Here is a 23,091-nt window from a genome sequence, read left to right as displayed (position 1 = left end):
TCCAAACACTATACTCCAATCTTGTGTCCAGCTCTTCCTGAACCAATCACACATACTCATTGGTATATAATGTGTTAATCCCCAGTTCAAAGTTCATTTATATATTCAGAATATTTTTAATGAACATTGACTATATTCCAGGCCTTGTACTTGGAAGTATCCTAGACTATTTTCAAGTTCCTAAATTTCCCTGCTCTCTCTCCTCTGGATCTCTATGCACATGCCATTGCACTGCTTAACCCCTTTCATTTAACTGGGTAACTTTTACTTTTCTTTTATTTCAAGTTTCCTTCCATTAGATATGCTCTGCACTACAAATCTGCCCCTTCCGCCCCAAGAATGCATTAGATGCCCCTCATGCTGTGTTACCACCACCCCTGTGCTTATTCCATATCATGTTGTATCATAATTGCCTGTTAACTTTGTTTCCTCATCTAGACTATAACTGCCTAGAAAATAAAATGATTTACCTTTCCTATAAATTAAGAAACTTCAAGTTATCATTATGATGTACACTCTTGTGAGTGCGTTTTTCCCATAAATGTTAACTGTCTTGAGACTAGCTGGTATATATGGCACAATTTCACAATTATAATTGGCTCTATAGTTTCCTAGGCATTGTATTTATTCTTCTGATTAAATTGAAAACTCTCTGGGGTCAGGATTCTTGTTCTAACCTTCTTCTGTAACCTCCAGAGTGCTAGGAGAGAATGCTCATTAGTTAATTATTGATGATTGTTTATATTGGAAACAATCACAGTTCTAATATAACCACACTGAACCTCAGTTCACAGACAATCTAAAAACACCACTCAAACTCTTTTCTATGAACCAGAAATTTCTCAGCTAGGTAAACTGTATGATCAAGTGATTTCTACTGTTTTCTAAGGAGCAAAAATGATACATTCAGGGATACCATTTCTCAGAATTTCCCCTAAAAACATAATCTGTCAGGCTATTTTCATGAGGGTGTTTATAATAGTTTTATTGTCTCTTTAAAAGTAGATAAAACTTAACTAAAGGAGAAATAACATCTTTCCCATGCAAGATTTTTCCTCCTGTGGTAACATCTAATTGATATAACCCCTGGCCTTTCTCTGTCCATTAATTCACTCCACTTTCAGTGGGGAAGAAGAGTGACATGTCTTACAATCAGTTTTGGCAAATAAATAAACAAACAAACAAACAAGGAATGTGTGGCCTACCTGCGCCTTTCTTCCTTATGGAAGCAAGTGGGTCATAGAGAGCATCTGTTCCCCAAGGGTATGATCCTCCCTTACTGTGAGATCAGGCATGTTTGTTATTGGTTGCAACCAGGGAGAGAGCAGCATGGGAAGGGAGCCTGCCTAATTCCAAGATTTAGTCAGCAGACACGTTTGGCTCTCACAATACGTTCCATGTTCTAACCTGGAATTAATCAGTAATAAAGGTAATATTTTGGCTCCATCTGCCACTCTTTTGTTTTATTTTTCAAATTATTCAGAGCCCCAGGCAGAGAAGATGAGTGCCATTTATTGGCTCCCCTCAGAGACCAACAGATGGAAATATGCAGAAGTGAGAACAGCTAAACTGTTACAGTAGTGAAACTACAAGTGATTCTACTTTTCCACTTTCCTAAACTTTCATTATTGCATAATAATATATATTTCTAAAAGAGTGGTTGTAGGAAGGCTAGAGCAACAACACACACACACACAAAAATACCCAAAATGATATCTGTACCACATACTAGCTTAATCTTTTATTTCCACACCTGCTAGAAAATAATTAAGTGGAATTCCAAATATAAAACAACATAAAAAAACACAAGGTTTTCAACACAAAATAAAAGTGCAAAATAACATGCTTACTTTTGTAAGTTCAAAGGGCATGAGCTTAGGCACTATGGAGTCTCAATTTTTGAAAAGAGGAAATTTGATGACTCTTTTTAAAAACTACAGAAGGCAAAACACTTTGGAAGGAAAGGGCTACTTCTCTAGAAATGTCTGTTATTCTCTATAGAATTTTAAATATCATTATCACTAGTTGGCAGAGAAAGGATCCAATATGTCAGTGGGAAATATGTCCCCAAATGAAGCATATGATAGCAGTGAAACCTGGTGTAAACCTAGACCCACAATTTGGCTCCCTTGAGGCTCTCGTCTGGTAGTAAGAGCCAGACTTCCAAGCTAGAATTGTTACATCTCACAGTTCCCCTCCTTCCTCCATCTTCTTAACCCCTCGAAATCGCCTTCTGAAACCTGAAGATTTGATAGCCTCCATTCAAAGGATCTCAAAGAGAACTTCACAGAAGCACAACCTAATTCCCTCTATGTTTAAAAAACAAATTAGTTGTTACCTGAGAGCTATGGTTCTACCACAGGGAAAGCCTTTTAGGAAGAGCTCCCTAAGCAGTGCATTTGCAACTACTGCATAGCATGTCTTAATTATGAAATCCCAGCCATTTTGTGGCATATTGTAATACAAGAAGAAATATAATGAGATACATCTGAGCATAACAATGGAAATATAAGAATAGGATAGAACCCTTTCAGATGGGGCAAATGATTAGATATTCTTGACTAGTAAAAACAAGACTTATTATAAATTATGCCACACCCTCATTATTGAATACTATACATTTTAAGTATATTTTATTGGTTATGCTATTACAATGGTGCCACTTTTTTTCTCCTTTTTATCTCCCCCTCCACACAGTACCCCCATTCCTTCCAGCATTCCCCAGCCTTAGTTCATGTCCATGTGTCATACATATAAGTTCTTTAGCTTCTACATTTCCTATACTATTCTTAACATTCCCTTGCCTATTTTGTACCTGCCAATTTTTACTTCTTAATCCCTGCACCTTTCCCCCCATTTTACCACCACCCCCTCGCCACTGATAACCCACCATGTGATCTCCATTTCTATGATTCTGTTCCTGTTCTGATTGTTTGCTTAGTTTGTTTTTGTTTTTGTTTTTTAGGTTCCGCTTTTGATAGTTGTGAGTTTGTTGTCATTTTAATGTCCATAGTTTGATCATCCTCTTGTTCTTAAATAAGTCCCTTTAATATTTCATATAACAAGGGCTTGGTGATGATGAACTCCTTTAACTTGACGTTATCTGGGAAGCACTTTATCTGCCCTTCCATTCTAAATGAAAGCTTTGCTGGATAGGGTAATCTTGGATGTACCTCCTCATCTTTCATGACTTCAAATACTTCTTTCCAGTCCCTTCTTGCCTATACAATTTCTTTTGAGAAATTATCTAATAGTCTTATGGGAGCTCCTTTGTAGGTAACTCTCTGTTTTTCTCTTGCTGCTTTTACGATTCTCTCTCTATCTTTAACCCTTGGCATCTTAATTATGATATGTTGTGGTGTGGTCCTCTTTCAGTCCAACTTGTTTTGGACTATCTGAACTTCCTGGACTTGTATGTCTATTTCTTTTGCCAGGTTAGGGATGTTTTCATTATCTTTTCAACAAGTTTTCAATTTCTTGCTCTTCCTCTTTTCCTTCGGGCAAGCCCATGATTTGGATGTTGAAATGTTTCAAGATGTCCCAGGGGTTCCTAAGCCTCTCCTCATTTTTTTTTGAATTCTTGTTTCTTTATTCTGTTCCAGTTGGATGTTTATTTCTTCCTTCTGTTCCAAATTGTTGATTTGAGTCCTGGTTTCCTTCCCTTCACTGTTGGTTCTGTAAGGTTTTCTTAGACCCCGCAGAGGAAATAAACAGCCAGTTAGCCATGGAAACAGGCAGATGAGCTTTATTTTGGAAGTTTGTGCTTCTGGGCAAACATGTTCCCCATCCGGAGAAGGGGCTAAGAAAAGACCGCAAGGGAGAAGGGAAAGGCTGGGAGTTTTATATCATGTGACTTCTCGCAGGAGCCAAGGATTGGTTCTTGCTGAACAAAGAAGCAACATATCATTGGTAGCTCCTGGTCTGATGTCAGTCACCTCTTCTGGGTCAGAGTTTAGTCACCATATTACTTGTAGTCCAAATGGCAGCCATATTTGTAGTCCAAAATGCTAATTGTAACTAGATTCCCATTTGTCCTACCCCACCCATCCTGACTGGTTCCCTGTACATTTTTCTTTATTTCACTTTATATAGCCTTCACTTCTTTCTTTATTTTGCAGCATACTCAATTGCTTCTCTGAGCATCCTGATTACCAGTGTTTTGAACTCCACATCTGATAGGTTTGCTATCTCCTCATCACTTAGTTCTTTTTCTGGAGTTTTGATATGTTCTTTCATTTGGGCCACATTTCTTTGTCTTGGTGTACCTGTTATGTTTAAGGGTCAGAGCCTTAGGTATTCACTAGGGTAGGACAACCCATATTGCTGCATTGTGGTACTGTAACATGTCGGGGAGGAGTCAGAGTAGGAACAATGCTGCTTGCTCTACTCTCACCCCACTTTCAGTTACTTCCCCTGCTAGCCACAAGTGAATTGTAACCTTTGAGATACTTCTCTGGTGTTTATCCCAGGTGGGTTGGTGGGTTTAAATATGTTCTAGGGCCTTATGGGTCCCACCAATGGACTCTCTGTGAGACCAGACGTTTCTCCCACCACCACAACCCCCACAAGTTTTTACAGCCAGAAGTTTTGAAGCTTTCTTTCCTGGAGCTGGAATCCTGGGTTGCACAGTCTGCTTCACTTCCTAGTTGTTCCTCTCAGTTTATCAGCACACAAGTGTGGGACCAACTTGTCTGCCAACTACCACTTTGCCATGAGTCCTCTCCACCATGTGTGCTTGTCTCCTCCCCTCCTACTGTTCTGGATGAATGTTTCTTCTTTAATGTCTTTTTTCTCAGACTTCCATACGCTTGATTTTCTGGCACTTCTGGTTGTTTTTTGTTTTTAAATTGGTTGTTATCCTCTTTTGGTTATGTGAGGAAGAGAAGTGTATCTACCTATACCTCCATATTGCCCAGAAACTCACAATTATGAATATTATATTTTTACCTTTTCTTCATTCATCTGATAAACTGTCCCTAACTTAACCCACCAAGGACAGCAATTTTACTGCAAGCACCAGATTCATTACCAACAAAATGGGGATAATATTTTAAAGAATACTGACACAGTAGTACTTACCTCCTAGAAGAGACCCCAAAATGCCCATTATTTTTTTTAGTTTATAAATATAGTTGCTTTCTTTTGCCCATAATATTAATTATTTCCCTAAACTTTGTACAGCCTAAGTATTGCCAAGTTGCACTTCAAGTCACTTCAAATTCTTAACTCTTCTTCTGTGCCATCCTGTGTCTACAGTATCTAAAGTCTGCACATATCAGTTCCCCTTGGAGACTCACAGTGCATCTTAGCATACTAAATGCTCAGAGATGCTTTGTAGTAGAGAAATGTTATTTTGTTTGTTTCTTTGTTTACTTGTTTAAATTTTCTATGAAGCTCTATTTTAATATATCCTTGGGTACTTTTCCATTGGCCATGCTAGAAAACAAGACACTAAAACACAGAAATACTAAGTCTTAGTGAAAAAAAAATTATAGGTGATTTTTATTTTTCTCTTTTTTCTTTCATGATTGCACTCCAACATGATATTTCCATATTTTTACCATCAGATAAATCATTGTTTTAAAAGGACACTATTGACACTAAGATTATTTTTTCCAAGTGCTTGCCATTCCTATAACTCTGTCCCTAGATCTTAGTGAGCATCTTAGTTTCTACAGTGAGTAACTTGAGTTTTTCACTGGTACAATAAACATATCATTTCCATAATATTTCTTATGGTAAACATTTTGAAATCTAAGTATAATGAAATGCTAATAAACAAAAGCAGAACATTTTGTTTTCAAGACTCCTACAAAAATTCAAAAAGTCTAGGGTCTACACATAGAGTCATCATACAAAGAATGTTCTTTAAATGGAAGTATACAACTGTACAGAAATTATTTTAAAAGAAATAAAAACCCTCTTCTTTTAATATTGGACAGAAAAAAAACAAATAAAACAAATAAGAATGTTTCATGGCAATGCTTATATGTCTTAAGTACATGTCTTGCCAAAAAATTACCAGTAAATGTCAAACAGACATTTCTTCTCTAACTAAAAGACATTCTAATAACATGTGAAACTGTAGTTTCCACTAAATAAGATATTGCTTATTATCTTCTTGAGCACTCTACCCTTGTTGCTTTAAAAGATCCCTCTTCTAGTTTTTATTCATAGGAAGTAAAATGTGAAAAAGTTGCTTTGCTAATATCTTACTAATTTATTTTACTACAGACTGATGATTATTTTCTCAGCCTGATAGTGTTTTCTCACTTTTCATAAAGTAATACTTTTTTTGACTTTCAATACATAATACAATGCAAATATTTTTTGCTTTTTCAATAGAAAAGAACTGATAGTCAAATTTTCAGACTAAAAAATGACTATATTCTAAAATTAAAGAATATTAATGAGAAGACTAGCAATCTTCCTCCTTTTAATCATCCTCTGCGACATCAGTGTTACTTATAAACCACAAGTCTCAAGTCCCCCAAAAAGGGCATATTTCATATGCAACTCAGGAAGTATCTAAAAAATTACACCAACTTAAAGGAAGAATGGGGAATAAAAGATCACTTATTATCATGGCACTCTAATATTGTAATTAATATGAGGTTGACCAGAGAAAGACCTTAAAAAACTGACAGGACCCTTTGGGAATCTACAATCGCACATTGTCTTTCTGCATTATGAGCTGTAGAAAAATGTGAGAAATAGACTTTAGACATTTCTGTATTAATTACATATCAATTTTTAAAACCACTGGACACTATCTGTTACCCTGCAATTATTTAGTTAAGTCATTCAACATCTCTGGGCTTCAGTTTTGTCACCTGTAAAAAGAAAGATGTTATAAATGTTCTATCAATAGGGGGGAAGTTTTGTATAAATTAAAGACTACCCACACAATGAAATTTTATGGAGCCATTCAAGTGATAAATATGAATACTCCAAAAAAATGAAAACCAGAATTTTATGGGAGAAAATCATGATAAAAATTTTTTGCATATTAAAATGAGAATTATGTATAAAATGCGTAAACATGGACAACAATCTAAGGAGAACTTGTAGAAATGAATAACATTTTGTTATTCTCTTTGTTGTGGTTTTTATAATGCCTAAAGATTGTCTTACCCAGTAAAATTAAGACATTAAGCTACTATGGTTAGGACTAAAATTCAATGACCCTATACCATAATGTATGCATATATACAGTTGCTTTATTCTGTATTTTGCATACGTTGATCTTTCCCTTCGACTATATTGTGACATATATAGTCCTAAAGAAGAGGTTCATGTGTTCACCAACTTTCAAGCCTCTGCAACACTAGTTGTTGAGGAATGAGCACATGTAGAAAGCGAATAGATTTAGAGATTCAGGAATTGTAGTATCCATCCCATGGTGAGTTAAATTATTACCAGTCCTCTGGTACCAATTATGTCATACTCTAGAACCTTGCTCATAACCTTCTTTGAGAAAAGGAATTAGCAGATTTTAACAGTATTGCTTGTTTAATGTGTGTCTTCCTAAATAAACTGTATTTCCATGAGGGTAAAGACATATCTGCTGTGTTGGTTATACTATCTCTTAGAACTATATCTAGCTCTTAGAACTATATCTGTAATATGAAAGGCTGGTCACAAGTATTTGCTGTACAATTAGATCAAAATTTCTCCACCTGAGCACTACCAACATTTTAATTGTGTCTGGGGGAGAAGGAGACTGTGCATTGTAGGATATTTAGCATCTGTGGTCTCTATTCACTATATGCTACCATGTTCACAATAACACATGTGACAATTGTCAACACTGCCTAACATAATACTTAGTTTTGGTGCATGACTGGCAGCAGAAGTGCTCTCTATATTTTCTTGTGACATGAACTGTTGGCTGGTAAACAGAAAAGTAAGTTAATCTGTTTTTAAAAAAATGTATTTATCTATTGTTAGAGAGAAGGGAAGGGAGGTAAGGGAGGGAAAGAAGGAGGGAAAGAAACATTATTGTGCCAGAGAAATATCAATCTGTTGCCTCTCACACATCCCCAACAGTGGACCTGGCCCACAACCCAGACATGTGCCCTGACTGGGATTTGTACAGGCAACCTTTTGGTTTGTGGTACAACACACAATCCACTGAGCCACATCAGTCAGGGCTAATTTAATATCCTTAACCAAAAATATTCACATCAACAAAATGAAAAGAAATCTACTGAACAGAAGAAAATATTTGCAAATTACATATTTGATAAAGGGTTAACATTCAAAATACATAAAGAACTGATATAACCCAATAGCAAAAAAAAAAAAAGTTGATTTAAAAACAGAGAATCTGAGTAGAGGTTTTTTCCAAAGAACACATACAGATGGACCACAGATATGAAAAGATGCTCAACATCACTAAACATCAGGGAAATGTAAATAAATAAATATATATATATATATATATATATATATATATATATATATCAATTCACACCTGTTAGAATGACTGTTATCAGAACGAAGAAAAAAAAACAAGTGTTGTCCTGACTGGTGTAACTCAGTGGGTTGACTGTCGCCTTACAAACTAAAAGGTTGCGGGTTCAATTCCCAGTCAGGGCACATGCCTGGGTTGTGAGCCAGGTCCCTGGTTGAGGGCATGTGAAAGGCAACTGATCCATGTTTCTCTCCCTCTTTTTCTCCCTCCTTTTCTCCTTCTCTAAAAAATAAATAAATAAAATCTTAAAAAATAACAAGCATTGGGGAGGGTGTGGAGAAAAGAAAACCCTGCGCATTGCTGGTGGGCATGTAAACTGGTGCAGCCACTGTGGAAAGCAATATGAAGGCTTTTCTAAAAACTATAGGTGAAACTATGATATGATGCAGCAGTTCCACTTCTGGGTATCTAGCCAAAGAAAATAAAAGCATTTTGAAAAGCTATCTGAACTCTCATGGTCATTACATTGCTTATAATAGTGAAGATATGGAACAGCCTAAGTGTCCAATGATGAATGAGTGGATTAAAAAATGAGGAACACAAACACACACACACGCACACACACACACACACACACACACACACACACAGCAAGCTTGTAGACTCAGGGAACAGAATGGGAGGTGGGGGTGAGCAAAATGAGTGAAAGGAGTCAAAAGGTACAAACATTCAGTTATAAAATAAGTCATCGGGATGTCCTATATAGTACTGTGACTATAGTTAATATCTGAAAGTTGCTAAGAAATCCTAAAAGTACTCGTCAAAGAAAAAAATTTTATTGTAACTATGTGTGGTGATGCATGTTAACTAGACTTATTGTGATAATCATTTCACAATGTATACAAATAATCTTTATGTTTTACTTTTGTAAATAAGATGTTATGTGTCAATTATACCTCAATAACAGAAAAATCACTAATGGTTCAAGCTTCCTAGAACCACAAAAAAGAAGGAAGCACTGTTCCCCACCCCACATCCCTTTGAATTTGCTGATAGGAGTAGGATTTATACACATAAAATGTCATAATTCTACACACAATAAAGTAACAAAGACACATCCTCAGGAAGTGCATGTCTTTGGCTTATTATTCAAACTGGAGGAAGAGGCTACAGCATAGGCCAGGGACCCTTTGTTCAACATGAGGAATTTTTGTTAAAGGAAAGAAAGATACAAGAAAGAATTTTCACCATCAATAGTTTAAGAACCTCCAAAGTCCCCAGAGTGTATACAGTTTCTACAAAGGTTTTGTACCATATAAAGAGATATAAGGTTTTAACCAAGAACTTAAGTGGAAAAAAAGGTTGGGGAATTATAAATAGAATATAGCTACTTGTGTCAAAGAATTATAGTTAAACAAAAGATTATGACAAGGCCAAAACAGTCATTACTGATTAATATCTAATATATTGCCATATTTCTCATCACCTTTCTAATAATTCATCTAATGTGAACCTGCACACCTGTAGTAGGAACTTCTGCCCATCAGGAATCATTAGGAGTCCCACCTCCCCTTGGCTAGAGGTGCAGTCTTCCCAATTATCAATGCCAACAATGCTTAAATTTTGGCAGACACAGGGGATCTTTCAGCAACTCCATTCTTCCTAGAAATAAAAAACTGGCCTGCTGTGTCATTACATACATACAAACACAATGCATGCACACATCTTCTGGACTAAAGGTAAAGGGTTCACGAAATCTTTATTGAGAACAAAGAAGAAATTTGAAATGCATATTTAAAAACATTCTTAATAGAGTTCTATCCTAATTCCCAGTCTGCCTTCTTACTCTAGTCATCTGGGCTAGATCACAGAGAAGGAAACATCAAAATGCCCCTTTTCCCTAAACAGCAAACAGCACCAGGCATAAAGAACAAGCCTCCATTTGTCCTTTCTGCACACCTTATTTATACCCTCAAACTCTCCAGAGTAAAAGGTGCCTCCCAAGAGAATGTTAACCCAGATTCAAGTTTCAGCACCAAAAAAGCAGAGAGAGCAGAGAGAGGAGAACAAGAGGCAAGAAGATGGCATCTCCAAATCTTTCTCAATCTGCTCCTCTCACAAAAGGTTTCGAACATTCTCTGAAGGAGGCGGGTGGAGTTTTGTTTAATGTTGCATCACCATTTTTCAGAAATCAGTTTTATGAGCCCTCCTGTTAGAGAAAGCAGATAAAATAAGAAGGAATCAAAAGCTGTTTAACAAGCACTAGACATAAGAAATAATGTGCTATGTTATATCCCTAACACATTTTATGTCAAACCTGATCATCGCTCAATTTCTATATGGATTTCAATCATGTCTAAATGTCTAAAACCTACTCAAGCTTTTTCTATTTGTCCCAATAAGCTTGTGGTTTACTGAGCATTCAGACTTTGTGCTCAGCATTAGCACAATAGGTTTCCCTTTCACTGTGTAGTTGCACTCAAGTATCCAGTTAAGGCCTCAAGCCACTAGTGGCATCATTAATGCCACAATGATTAAGTGAGACAGCCAAGCACCAGCGTACCATGAAGAGCAACAAATTTCAAAGTCATCAAGTCTAGCACTGTCATGTTTCTTAAAGAAAACAAAATACATTAAGTTGCTATTATGTCCGCATTTTGCCAGTAAATAAACAGGGCTGCTTTGGGCCTGTTGATATCTCAGAACTTTAACTGGACGTTAGGACACAATGATATATAATCACCACTTTGTTACCAGTTTCAGTACAGCAACACTGACTTAACTCTTCTGGAAGAAACATATTTGTAATAAAACCAGTAATATGCGTTCCTAACATCACAAGATAATAGACCATTAGCATTCCCAAGGAATCTGCCTGGCAACTTACTAAATTACCCAAATGTGTGTGTGTGTGTGTGTGTGTGTGTGTGTGTATTGTATATAATTTAAATTATGTGTATAATTTAAATTTATAGATATATATGTCAGTTTGGAGATATATCTTTCATAGATATATATGTCATTTAAATTTTCCTACAAGATGAAGTACAGTAAATTAAAAATATAAGTTCATTTATTAATTCATCAATTCACTCATCTTGCAGATTGCATGCAGGCTTAACTATGTGCCTAGCACTGTGCTAATGGCTAGAAATGCAATAATTAAAACAAACAAACAGCCCTGGTTGGCGTAGCTCAGTGGATTGAGTGCAGGCTGTGGACGAGAGCATCACAGGTTCAATTCCCAGTCAGGGCACATCCCTGGGTTGCAGGCCACGGCCCCAGCAACCGCACATTGATGTTTCTCTCTCTCTCTCTCTTTCTCCCTCCCTTTCTTCTCTAAAAATAAATAAATAAACTATTTTAAAAAAAGAAAAACAAACAAGTACAGTGTTCTGCTCTCATTCAGCAGGGAATGCAGTCATTAAAAAAATTACAAGATTTATGACTGTTAGAAGGAGGTGTGCAAGATGATTGAGTAAACTGAATATTTTCTGGAGCTGTGAAAAGGCATCAGACCTAGGTTCATACTCTAACCCCAAAATTTACAAGCTGCATAACCTTGGCTAGTCAATTAAATCTTAGTTTTCTAATCTTTAAAATCAAACTAATCATATCTTCCTTGTAGTGTACAGTAAGAGTAAAGAATATATTCTATGTGAAGGTACCCAGCATAGAGTTGGCACCTGATAGGCACTCAATAAGCATTAGTATTCCCTCAAACCATCTGTTAAATTAGCCTTTTTGAGTGTGGTTTGGGAACTCAAAAGACTTTTTGCTATATTTTATCAGTCAGAATGGTTAATAAGCAATATATTTAAAACTATGAATAATTAATGCTATAACAGCTAGAAAGAGACACTTCTCAAGAGGAGAAATTGTAGAAAGAATGACTAGAAAATTGCTTTCCTGAATCAAGAAGAAAAACTTGAGTATGTTTGCCCCAGGACTAAAAATCAGTATGCAAGAAAAGCAAAGAGAAGGTTTCTAATGATGAAAACATCATAATAAAGGCCAAGAAGGTATAATGAAGGTTCTTAAGTGACAAAATCAGATGGGCATGAGAATGAATAGAAAAATGATCAAATGCTAACCTTGGGAGTTCATAGTCTGTTTATGAACATAAAAATTACACTCTGTAACACAAAAAATGAATTCTTACTACATGGTAATCTGCTTGTTTAAACTTAAAATTCACAAAGAACTTAAATACTATCTGACAAAACAAGCAATTTTATACAGCATGTAAGGCTCATATGAAAAGTCATGCATTTTTTTATCCTCACCTGAGGGTACCTTTTCATTGCTTTTTAGAGAGAGAGGAAGGGAGGAGGAGGAGGGGGGAGAGAACGAGAGAGAGAGAGAAATATCAATTGGTTGCCTCCCATATGCACCCTAACCAGTGATTGAACCCACAACCTAGGTATGTGCCCTGATTGGGGAAATAACCCACAACCCATCAGTCCACAGGACAATGCTTCAGCCAGCTGAGCCACACCAGGCAGGGCTAAATAGTCATGCTTTTAAAAATGTGGGCTAGACCCTAGCCAGGTAGTTCAGTTGATTAGAGCATTATCCTGACACACCAAGGTTGTGGGTTCAATCCCCAGTCAGGGTACAGACAAGAAATAACCAATGAATGCATAAATAAGTGGAGAAACAAATTGATATCTCAATCCCTCTCTATCTCTGTATCTATCTCCTTTTCTATCTCTCAAGTCAACAAATGCATTTTTAAATGAGAGCTATGTTTGCTCGTTTTAACCAGATAAACAAAAAGGTGACAGCATGTATGGATCTGGAGAGCATTATGCTAAGTGAAATAAACAAGGCAGTGAAAGACAAATACCATATGATCTCACCTATAAGTGGAACTTAATCAACAAAACAAACAAGCAAGCAAACTACAACCAGAGACACTGAAATAAAGAACAAACTGACAGTAACAGAGGCGGGGTGGGAGAGCAAAATGGGGGGAAAGGGGAAAGGGTTTGGACAAAACCAAGTAGGGGTAGGATCAAGGGTGGCAAGTGGGGATGGCTGGGGTAGGGGGAAAATGGAGACAGCTGAACTTGAACAACAATAAGAAAAAGTTTATTAAAAATAACAGATACTTGTTCAAGGTACTTAGGAACAAATATTTAATTTGTCAAGAAGGGAATGTTGAAATAAATCTGCTAACTTAGATTAAAAAAACACAAAAACCAAAAAGGATACTTGATAATTAATTTTAAGACATGCTAAAAATTTTTATAATAAAAAAGGTATGCTACACTGTGTACCTCTACCACATCTTTAAAATGTTTTGTTATTTTTCTTGAAGAAATATATAGGTAGGGTCATGAAAATATGCAGTACATTGGGATGACTTTTACCTTCATAAATCAGATTATGAAGGTGAAATTATTAAAAGATGATAATAAAAACTTTTCATAATAGATTTCTAATATGTTCCTGAATAATACTAATGGAAAGATTTCCAAATTTGGGAGTGGGTGGATAGTGTCTGCTTCTTGGGCTGTTCTGCTTCAGTTTTGACATGTCCATCCAATATTCACTATGGATTAGCGATCACTTGTTCACCCACTTGCTCTTGACCAAATGCTGCCCATGTCCTCTGCAGCTGTTGAGGAGATACGGCTCAATTCCTAGGCTGAATTTGTACATGGGGTGTCTGTCTTTTTATTTGCAACTCGTCCTACACAATAGTTTTTTTTTAGGAAGTCTATATGGTTGTTTATATGCTGCTGATCTTTCTGGCTCATTTTCTTTTAGTAAAAGTGTTTTAGCCATTAAAAGTTTCTTGACATAATGAAAAAAAAGAAGTACTAGTGAATGTTTTAATTCACTTGCAATTACTTAATATTTGTTAAAATGATTTGGCAGTATAATTACTGAAATAAAAAACCGGAGTAACTAATATTTATTTACTGGCATGCAAATTGCTTGTCAAGCAGTACATCTTTGGATCCTTACTTTCTGTTGCTACAAGAGCTTTCAAATGAAGAGAAAAAAACTCATAAGCTTTCCCATTATTTTATCAATTTGAGAAATCTTATCATCACAACAGTGAGATCATCCCTAGAATTGCATTACCTTTAGTAGCCTATGACCTGGCAGGTAAAAGGAACTCAAACAGCCTTCCTTCCCTATAGGGTCCCATGTTTAGTTATCTTTGGAACTCAGAGTAACTTATATCTATAGAATGCCCTTCTTGAATAAATTTATTTTACTCTAAATTACATGCTACTCACCCCTATTGATTCCACTACATTGTGCTCTTTAAATTTTTCTCTGTATTTTCCTCTCTGCTCTATTTTGGCTCTCTTGCCACCAAAATAAAGAAGTGAATCTGTGGCCTGTATTGTTGTACCAATGCAGTGACCACCTAGCAGTGTAACTCTGAAAAAGCCACTTGATCTCTATGACCTCAGTTTTCTCTCTGTAAATGGACAGAATTGGGCCAAATTATCAATGAGATGCCTTCCAATCCTGCCACTCCATGATTTCCATAAGATTTAATAGGTTGCCATCTGCTTTAGCAGTGGGGGATGGGGAACCTCAAGCAAGAGGTTCAAATTGTAGTCCAGGCTCTATGAACTTGGAAAAACTGTGTCACTTCTCTGAGACTAATTTGGCTCATTTAAATAAGCATAATTAAACCTGCCCTGCTTACTTCACAGGATGGGTGATCCAGACAGGTGGAGATACAGGTTGACAAATAGTATAAACTTTATCCTTACTGATCTTTTCAGATTGGGCAGGCACAGGTAGGGGAAAAGATAGTGAGTAGAAAAAAGTATATACATTACTTAGAGAGTAAAGTACAAAAACAATTAGCTAATGAGAGGAACGATTTATTTTATTTATCTCCACAATGAATGTCAAATATTTGAAGACATTAAATACATTAAAAGCAAAACAAGTTAAATTGGACAGCAAAGTAATTAGAAAAACGAAGACCAATAGACTGGATTTTAACACTACTTCTATCACAAATTAGATGAATAAATAAGTGACTTTGGACAAATCACGCTCTGCTAATTTTTGGGTCAAATATATATCTTCAAACTGACACAGTTATATCCATAAGAAAAATTGTCTGCATGACACATTTTTGAATAGATATTTTTAAAATTGAAGAGAGAAAGAAAAACAAAGGGAGATAAAACTTCTACTTTGTCTACAATAGACTAGTTTATAACACTCCAAACTTGGACTTAAAAGTCTGGATTATCAAAAAATGTTTGAAGTTAGCAAAGAGGCCCCAAGGAAGCCAGGACTTGAGGAGCCAGGATCCCTGAGAAGAAACCACACTGCAGTGGGCTGGACACTTCTTTTCTCTTCAGAGCATTTTCCTATTTGTAACCAGTGCAGAGCAAGAGGCTGAGGGGCTGAACAGAAAGCTGAGCAGAAAACAGCTGCTGAGTAAAGCTTCTGGCAGCCTCAAGGGACAGGGGAAACAAAAAGTCAAGTTCAGGGTTGAAAGGAAAGCTAAGACGAGGATTCAAGATCCTGCGGTGAAGGAAAATGCAAAGGAGTAAGAGCAGCTCCGTGTGTTACTTTTTCTCTCAAGGCAATAATGGCCGACTCATCCACAGAGCAGGAAGGGAGGCTAAGAAGATGAGAGGACTGAAGGCTTTGAGAAGCTAAGCAGAACTTTTAGCAATCACACAATTCCGAGAGGACAAAAATCAGACTTTGGGGTTCACGAGTGGGGACATGCCCTCCTAAACAGCTCAGGGTTAAGGTTAGGGTTAACATTAAGGATAGGGATGGGGCAAACTGATAATGAACAACCCTTATAGAAACTAAAACTTTGTCCTCAATTCCACCCAGCCCCGTAGCTGACTGAAAGTGATGTGCCCTTGTTCTATGTGCATGTTAGAAGCAAAAGTAAAACCGTTCTAAAGGAAGATATCATTCAAATCACCTATAATTTTTTGTTAACAATAGCTGTCATTCAGTAAAAACCTACCAGCTTACCAAGAAACAAGAGTTTAAAAAATAGGAAATAGAACAAACCTACATTCAAATGTTGGAGTTATTAGAAATGCCCCTTGAAATAGCCATGGTTGATATGTTAAAGAAACAAATGATATCCCTAAGATATAAGTACTTTTCTGAATATATAATATGTTATGCTTCAATATAAACTTTAATAGTTAATTTTAAAACATGAGAAGATAATTTCTCTGGAGAACTAGATCTATGAAAAAGAATCAATGGAAATTCAAGAACTGAGAAAATTCAATTAAGTGAGATTAACAATTCAATAGGTAGGTATGATATGACTCAGCAGAAGAGATGGTAGGTGAACTAGGAGGAAAGTTAATAAATAAATCCAAAACAAAGCAGCAATAGAGAAAAAAGATGAAAGCTATACAATTATTTTAAAATGCTATAAAACACATATAGATCATATAGAAAACAACTAAGTGTGTGTTAATGAATTCCTAGAATTAGATGAGAAAGAGAATGTGACAGATTATATGATATATAAAAAAGGATAGATTTTCAAAGTTGACAAGTTCAAAAAGTGCTACCAGTCCCAAGTAGGGTAAGTGAAAAGAAAACACACCACAGCAGATAATAATCAAACTGCTGATAAGCAATGACAGAGAAATTCGTAAAAGCAGACAGGAAATATAAAGGAGCAACAATGACTGGCAGCTCATTTCTCATCAAAAAATGATGAAAGCTGTAGCCATCTTTAAAGTACAAACTGATGAACTTTAATTTTATATTTAGTGAAAATTTGATTCAAAATTTAGGCAAAAATATATTTTCAGCAAACAAAACAGAGAATCTATCACCAGCAGATCTCTATTAAAAGAAATACTAGAGTTCTTTAGGTAGGAGAAAAACTATTCTAAAAGGAAGCATAGAAATCTAGAAAAGAATAAAGAGTAAAAAATGGTTAAATATAGGGATAATTTTAAATAAATACTAGCTGCATAACATTAGAAATAACATAGTGACAATTAAAGTTAAAAATTCAGTTTAAACAGAGAAATCCTAGGAGAAAAAATTATACAAAATTACATACGAATAGACAGAAAATGTGCATTTTCCAATCTCTAATAAATAAAGTATTAATTTAAAACATTTTAGAAAGAAATTTCCAGCCCAAAAACCTCAGAGATGAATTCTTTTAAATAGTAAAATAAGAATAAATATCAGTCTAAAACAAACTTCTAGACAATAGAAAAAGATAAGACATTTCTAGCATAACTCTTTTGAGGCTGACATAACTTTGACACCAAATGACAAAAAAAAAAAATTACAACAAAGGAAAATTACAGGCCAAGCTTTCTCATTAGCAACATGGAAGCAAAAACGTAGAACATAAAAAGCAAACCAAAAACAGCTATTGTGTCCATGTGAAAGGAGTAACAAGTCATGGCCAAGTTGGGTTTATTTAAGAAACACAAGTTGTTTTACCTTTCAAAAATCAATTAGTGCAACTCACTATAGTAAGAGAAAAAGATTTTGTACAATCATTTCAACAGATGCAGAAAATGCTTTTCACAAAATTTAACACTTTAAAGTGAACGACCATAGTCTGAAAACATTTTTCAAACTCTATATGAATGTGAAATATTGAAATATTCTCTTTAAAGATTAAAATGTAACCTAGCATCACTTTTATTAAGTGTCATACTATAGGTTTTAGCCAATGCAACAAGAAAATATTAAAAAATTAAGAGATTAAAAAAAGAAATAAAACCATCAGTTTTCTCAGCTCATTGAATTATGTCCATAGTAAATCTAAAACAACGTGCACACCAAGTATTATAAGTAAAATTAGAAAGTTCTTTATATGTAATGTCAATAAACAAAAATTAATTGTATTTCTTTAAATATATCACCAGCAATTTATAATACAGTTTAAACAAACAAAAAAATATAATTTAAAAATTATACTACTTATAATGGCATCAAAACATCATATCTCAATGAATCAATATAGTGAAAAATATTTAAGACCTCTACATGGAAAATTAAAAAATATTGAAAGAAATTAATGAATATCAAAATAAATGAGTATATGTACATATATGTATATCATGTCCATGAAGTATAATCTCAAAGTTTTAAGTATGTAAATTATTTCCAACTGTTCTACAGATTCAACTAATTGACAAGCAAAATCTCAGCAAGATTTTTGTGGACATAGACAAATTGATTCTGAAATGTCTACAGAAATGCAAATAGCTAAGAAGTGCCATGAAAATTATAAATAAAAACAAACCTTAAGGACTTATACTACAAGGTATTAAAAGTTATTATATATCATTATTTTAAAAGTACTCTATTTGCATAAGGATAGACAAATAGACCATGATAATAGAATAGAGTCTAAAAATAGGCCTACATATACAGTATGTGGTTGCATAATATACATCAAAAGTTTCTTGCAATTCAATGAGAAAAAAGATAATGTTATTAATTAAGTTAATTGTATATCCATATGGGAAAAATGAATTGCAACCCTTTATTTGACACAACATAAATTAATTCCAAGTCGATTATAGGTCTAAATGTGAAAAGTTCTGGAAGAAGAGAACATACAAACATATTTTAATGAACTTGGGGCAGATGTAAATTTTCCTAAAAAGGACATGAAAAAGAACTTTGGTTATACATTAAAAAAATGAATAAATTGGACTGAATTAAAAGCAAAAACTTTTACTCAAAAGGCATGGTAAGAACATGGGAAATGCAAGCAAAGAGAAAAATATTTTCAATACTCATATCCAAAATAGGACTTCTAGCCCTGACTGGTATGGCTCAGTGGATTGAGTGTCAGCCTCAGAACCAAAGGGTCACTTGTTTGATTCCCAGCCAGGGCACATGCCTGGGTTGTGGGCCAGGTCCCTACTGGGGACACGAGAGAGGCAACCACACATTGATGTTTCTCTCCTCTTTTTCTCCCTTCCCCACTCTCTAAAAATAAGTAAATAGAATTGAAAAAAGAATACCAAAATTTAAAAAATAAAACTTCTATTCAGAATATATATAAAACAATCAAATCAATAAGATAAAGAAAATGCAGGCCAATAAACATGAAAACATTCTCCAGCTCATTAGTCATCAGAGAAATATAAAATTGAAACCACAGTATTACTCCATACTCAACAAAGCAGCTACTGAAAAAATGCAGAGCAACTGGAACTAACATATGTTTCCAGCAGGAGTATAAATTTATAAAAACCACTTTGGGAAACTCTTTATGTTGTCCTACAGCTAAATACATATATTCTAAGATCTAGAAATTCTACTCCTAGTTGCATAACCAAATATGCAGCAAAAATTTACAAAAATTGTCTTAGAACACTGAGTAATAATAGCCAAAAACTGGAAAACATACCCATATCCATCAACAGAGTGAGTAAATAGTATAGTGTTATTTATATAATACATTATTATACAAGAGTGAGAAGGGACACATTGCCTCAATATGCAGCAGGGTAACTAACAAACACAATGTTGAGTGAAAAGTCATGAAGAAAATACTGTAGAGTCACATATAAATTTCAAAGACAGGCAAAAGAAATCCAAGGTAATTGATGTCAGAAGAGTGGTTACTTTCAAAGTTTGGGTGCTAGTGACAAAGAGAGCACAGCGAAGGCTTCTGTTTTGCTGATGATGTTTATTTCCAGATATGAGTGATTGTGTTCACTCTGTGAAAATTCATCTATATAGTTTCAGCTATATAGTTTGTGTGCTTTTCTGTATTTGTATTTTACTTCAATTTTCAAATAACAATTGGATAGATAGGTAAATAAGTAGATAGAACATACTAATGTTTTTTTAAAATTATAGTAGAAAACACATGACATGAGACCTACCCTCCTAATTTTTAAATGTGCAGTACAATATTGTTAACTATAAACACAAGGTTGTAGAGCAGATTGCTAGAACTTTTTCAGCCTCCAAGACTGAAACTTTATGCCCATTGAACAGCAAAGCCCCATTCCTCCTTTCCTGGCAACCATCATTCTACTTTTTGCTTTGGTGAATCTGACTACTTGACATACTTAATATAAGTGAATCGTATGGTATGTGTCTGCCTATTTCATGTAGAATAATGTCCTCATGTATGCATGCTATAGCATATGACAGGATTTCCTTCTTTTTATGGCTGAATAATATCCCATTGTATGAATATATCATATAATCTTTACCCATTCATCTGTCCACGGACGTTTAGACAGTTTCCACCTCTTGGCTAATATGGATAGTGTTACAATGAATGTAGAGATGCAGATATCATCTCAAGATCCTGATTTCAATTTTTTTAGGTAAGTATCCAAAGTGGGACTGCTGAAGCATACTGTAGTTCTAGTTTTACCTTTTTTGAGGAAACTTCATACTATTTTCCACAGTGGCTACACCATTTTAATTTCCATCAACAGTGTTCAAAGATTTCTATTTCTTTAATACTCATCAATGCTTTTTATTTTCTGGGTGTTTTTTGTTTTGTTTTGTTTTGTTTTGTCTTACAATGTCCGTCCTAACAGTTGTGAGGTGCTATCTCACTGTGGTTTTGATTTGCATTTTCCTGCTGATTAGTAAGACTGAGCATCTTTTCATATATTTGTTAGTTATTCGAATGTCTTCTTTGGAGAAAGGTCTATTCAAGTTCTTAGACCATTTTTAAAATCAAGCTATTTGATTTTTTGCTATTGAGTTGTAGGAGTTCCTTAAATATTTTATGTAATAACCCCTTGTCAGATATGTGGTTTACAAATAACTTTATCCCACTCTGTAGGTTGCTTTTTCATTCTCATCCTTTTTATTGTGCCCTTTGTTGTTTAGAAGCATTTTAGTTTGATGTAGTCCCACTTGACTATGTTGCTTTTGTTGCCTGTGCTTTTTTTTTTTTTTAATTGAAATTTCTGTCTGGGCCATTGTGATTCCTCTCCTTTTGTAATGGTATCCTTTTTCTACAAATATTTTCAAGGCTGAATACAAATTATTTGGATTCTGTTTTTTGCTCATACATTACTTGGCCTAGATCAGCTACACAATCAAAATTAGTGACCATTTTTTTGACCCCAGTGACCAATGCCCTGCTTTTGACGACATATCTCTTAGGAGGAATGCCATGTCATACTGTTTGAAGGGTGGCATGTCGATCAAACCTGAAAAGAGTAAGTCAGTAAAAGCTGAGGAAATTTAGTATTTCTTCCCAAAGGAAAAGCTGATGGTTGAAATACAAATATTCCAGTTTTTGTTCTTCCTAGGAACACATATAGTTTCAAACATCACTCAAATGAACCCTATTAGTCAAATCCTGAACAATTATGAGTTACAAATGCAATCACTAAGTCATCTCACATTTCTGTATTATACTTATCTTCATTTTAAAGGATAAAAATATTATAAACCTAAAGTATAAAATGTGTAGGCATCAAAACCATTACTTTTCAAACAGTTTTTCTCTCAGAGTGTCATTTAAATTCATTTTTCAATGCTTCATTGCTCCAGCACTTTGCTCCCAATATATCATGTGACTCTGGAAACTCCCCCAGCCCATTTCATCGCATCCCATTCTTGGATGACTCAGCTGAGGTTAGTGCAACAAGATGTGAAGATGAGCATCACATGTGAAAAGAAGGGTCACTTTGGAGGTTACAGTTCAGTAAACAGGAAGGACTTTCCTATTATTGCATTAACAAAACCTGAAATTGTGCCTTTTTCAGTCTGGCTGTCTTAAGTTAAGCAAACTTTAGACTCTATCTAAAGTTACAACATTCTCTGAGCAATTCAGAAAATAAGATGAGGTTCTTTTCTGCCATGGAGAAAGGTAAAGTTCATTACTTATGGATGAAATCCATATCAAGGTAACCACTGAAAAATGTAAGGGACAACTTAGGTTTAACTAGTGTTTGATGACTCATTCCAGCTATAAAATTATACATAAAATATTTTATATTTAAATAACATTTTCTACCTTTACACATGCATCTTCAAATTGGAGCTAGTGGTTTACACCCTAATAGCTCTGCAGGACTATTGAGAATATAATAACAACAGGCACCTTTTATTGAAAACCTATTTTGTCCCAAATTCTATGTTAAATAGTTTATGAGACAAATAATATTATAGATCAGTGGAAAAACTGAGACTTAGAGGAGATAAGTTCTTACCCAAGGTCATATGGCTTGTTAGGTGTAAGGAAAGATGTTTAAATTATGATTGTTTTATATGCAAAGCTGTGCTCTTTACTGTTACCTCATAAAAATCTAATAAGGTAATAGAAATGAGTGCTTTGAAAGTTATATATCACTAAGTAAGTTGAAAACAAATACCTGATAAAGTAAAAAAAGCATCATACATGCATTTGGCTCTGAGACATTTGAAACCAGAAGTTAAAAAAGTTGATACTCTCCTGAAACTAGGTTGTCGCTTCTGATCAGAGTAATCAACATAACAGAAAAATATGAATCCTACAGTAGGATACAGCTGCTTAGAAATTGTTTTAAATGACTCTGACAGCAGGTATGGAGTGGGAATAGAATTGGAATAGCATATCATGAAATATACAAATACATCTTAATTAAATTAATTAATGGGTATTTTAGTCAAGGCATCTGGTTATTAAACAATTGAAAAGTCTAAACACAGTACTAAGGTACTCAAAAAGTGATAACTAAACACAATCT

At 34.9% G+C, this 23,091-nt stretch overlaps 1 protein-coding gene and 2 long non-coding RNA genes across 12 annotated transcripts in view; all 3 read right to left on the bottom strand.

Moving 5' to 3' along the window:
* Positions 1 to 23,091, bottom strand: part of DLG2 (discs large MAGUK scaffold protein 2) — a 1,904,207-nt gene that overhangs the window by 1,452,195 nt on the left and 428,921 nt on the right. The gene's annotated exons all lie outside the window — the stretch shown is intronic.
* On the bottom strand, positions 5,647 to 7,252 carry LOC118501486. Its single transcript, XR_004904111.1, has 3 exons — positions 7,241 to 7,252; positions 6,543 to 6,545; positions 5,647 to 5,866 (listed from the first exon to the last, which is right to left on the bottom strand). It is a non-coding gene; the product is annotated as an uncharacterized LOC118501486 (long non-coding RNA).
* LOC118501487 lies at positions 15,468 to 17,682 on the bottom strand. The gene is made up of 2 exons (XR_004904112.1): positions 15,786 to 17,682; positions 15,468 to 15,752 (listed from the first exon to the last, which is right to left on the bottom strand). It is a non-coding gene; the product is annotated as an uncharacterized LOC118501487 (long non-coding RNA).

Source organism: Phyllostomus discolor, chromosome 6, assembly GCF_004126475.2.
Source record: "Phyllostomus discolor isolate MPI-MPIP mPhyDis1 chromosome 6, mPhyDis1.pri.v3, whole genome shotgun sequence".
Lineage (NCBI taxonomy): Eukaryota > Metazoa > Chordata > Mammalia > Chiroptera > Phyllostomidae > Phyllostomus > Phyllostomus discolor.
This window is presented reverse-complemented; position numbering and strand designations above follow the sequence as displayed.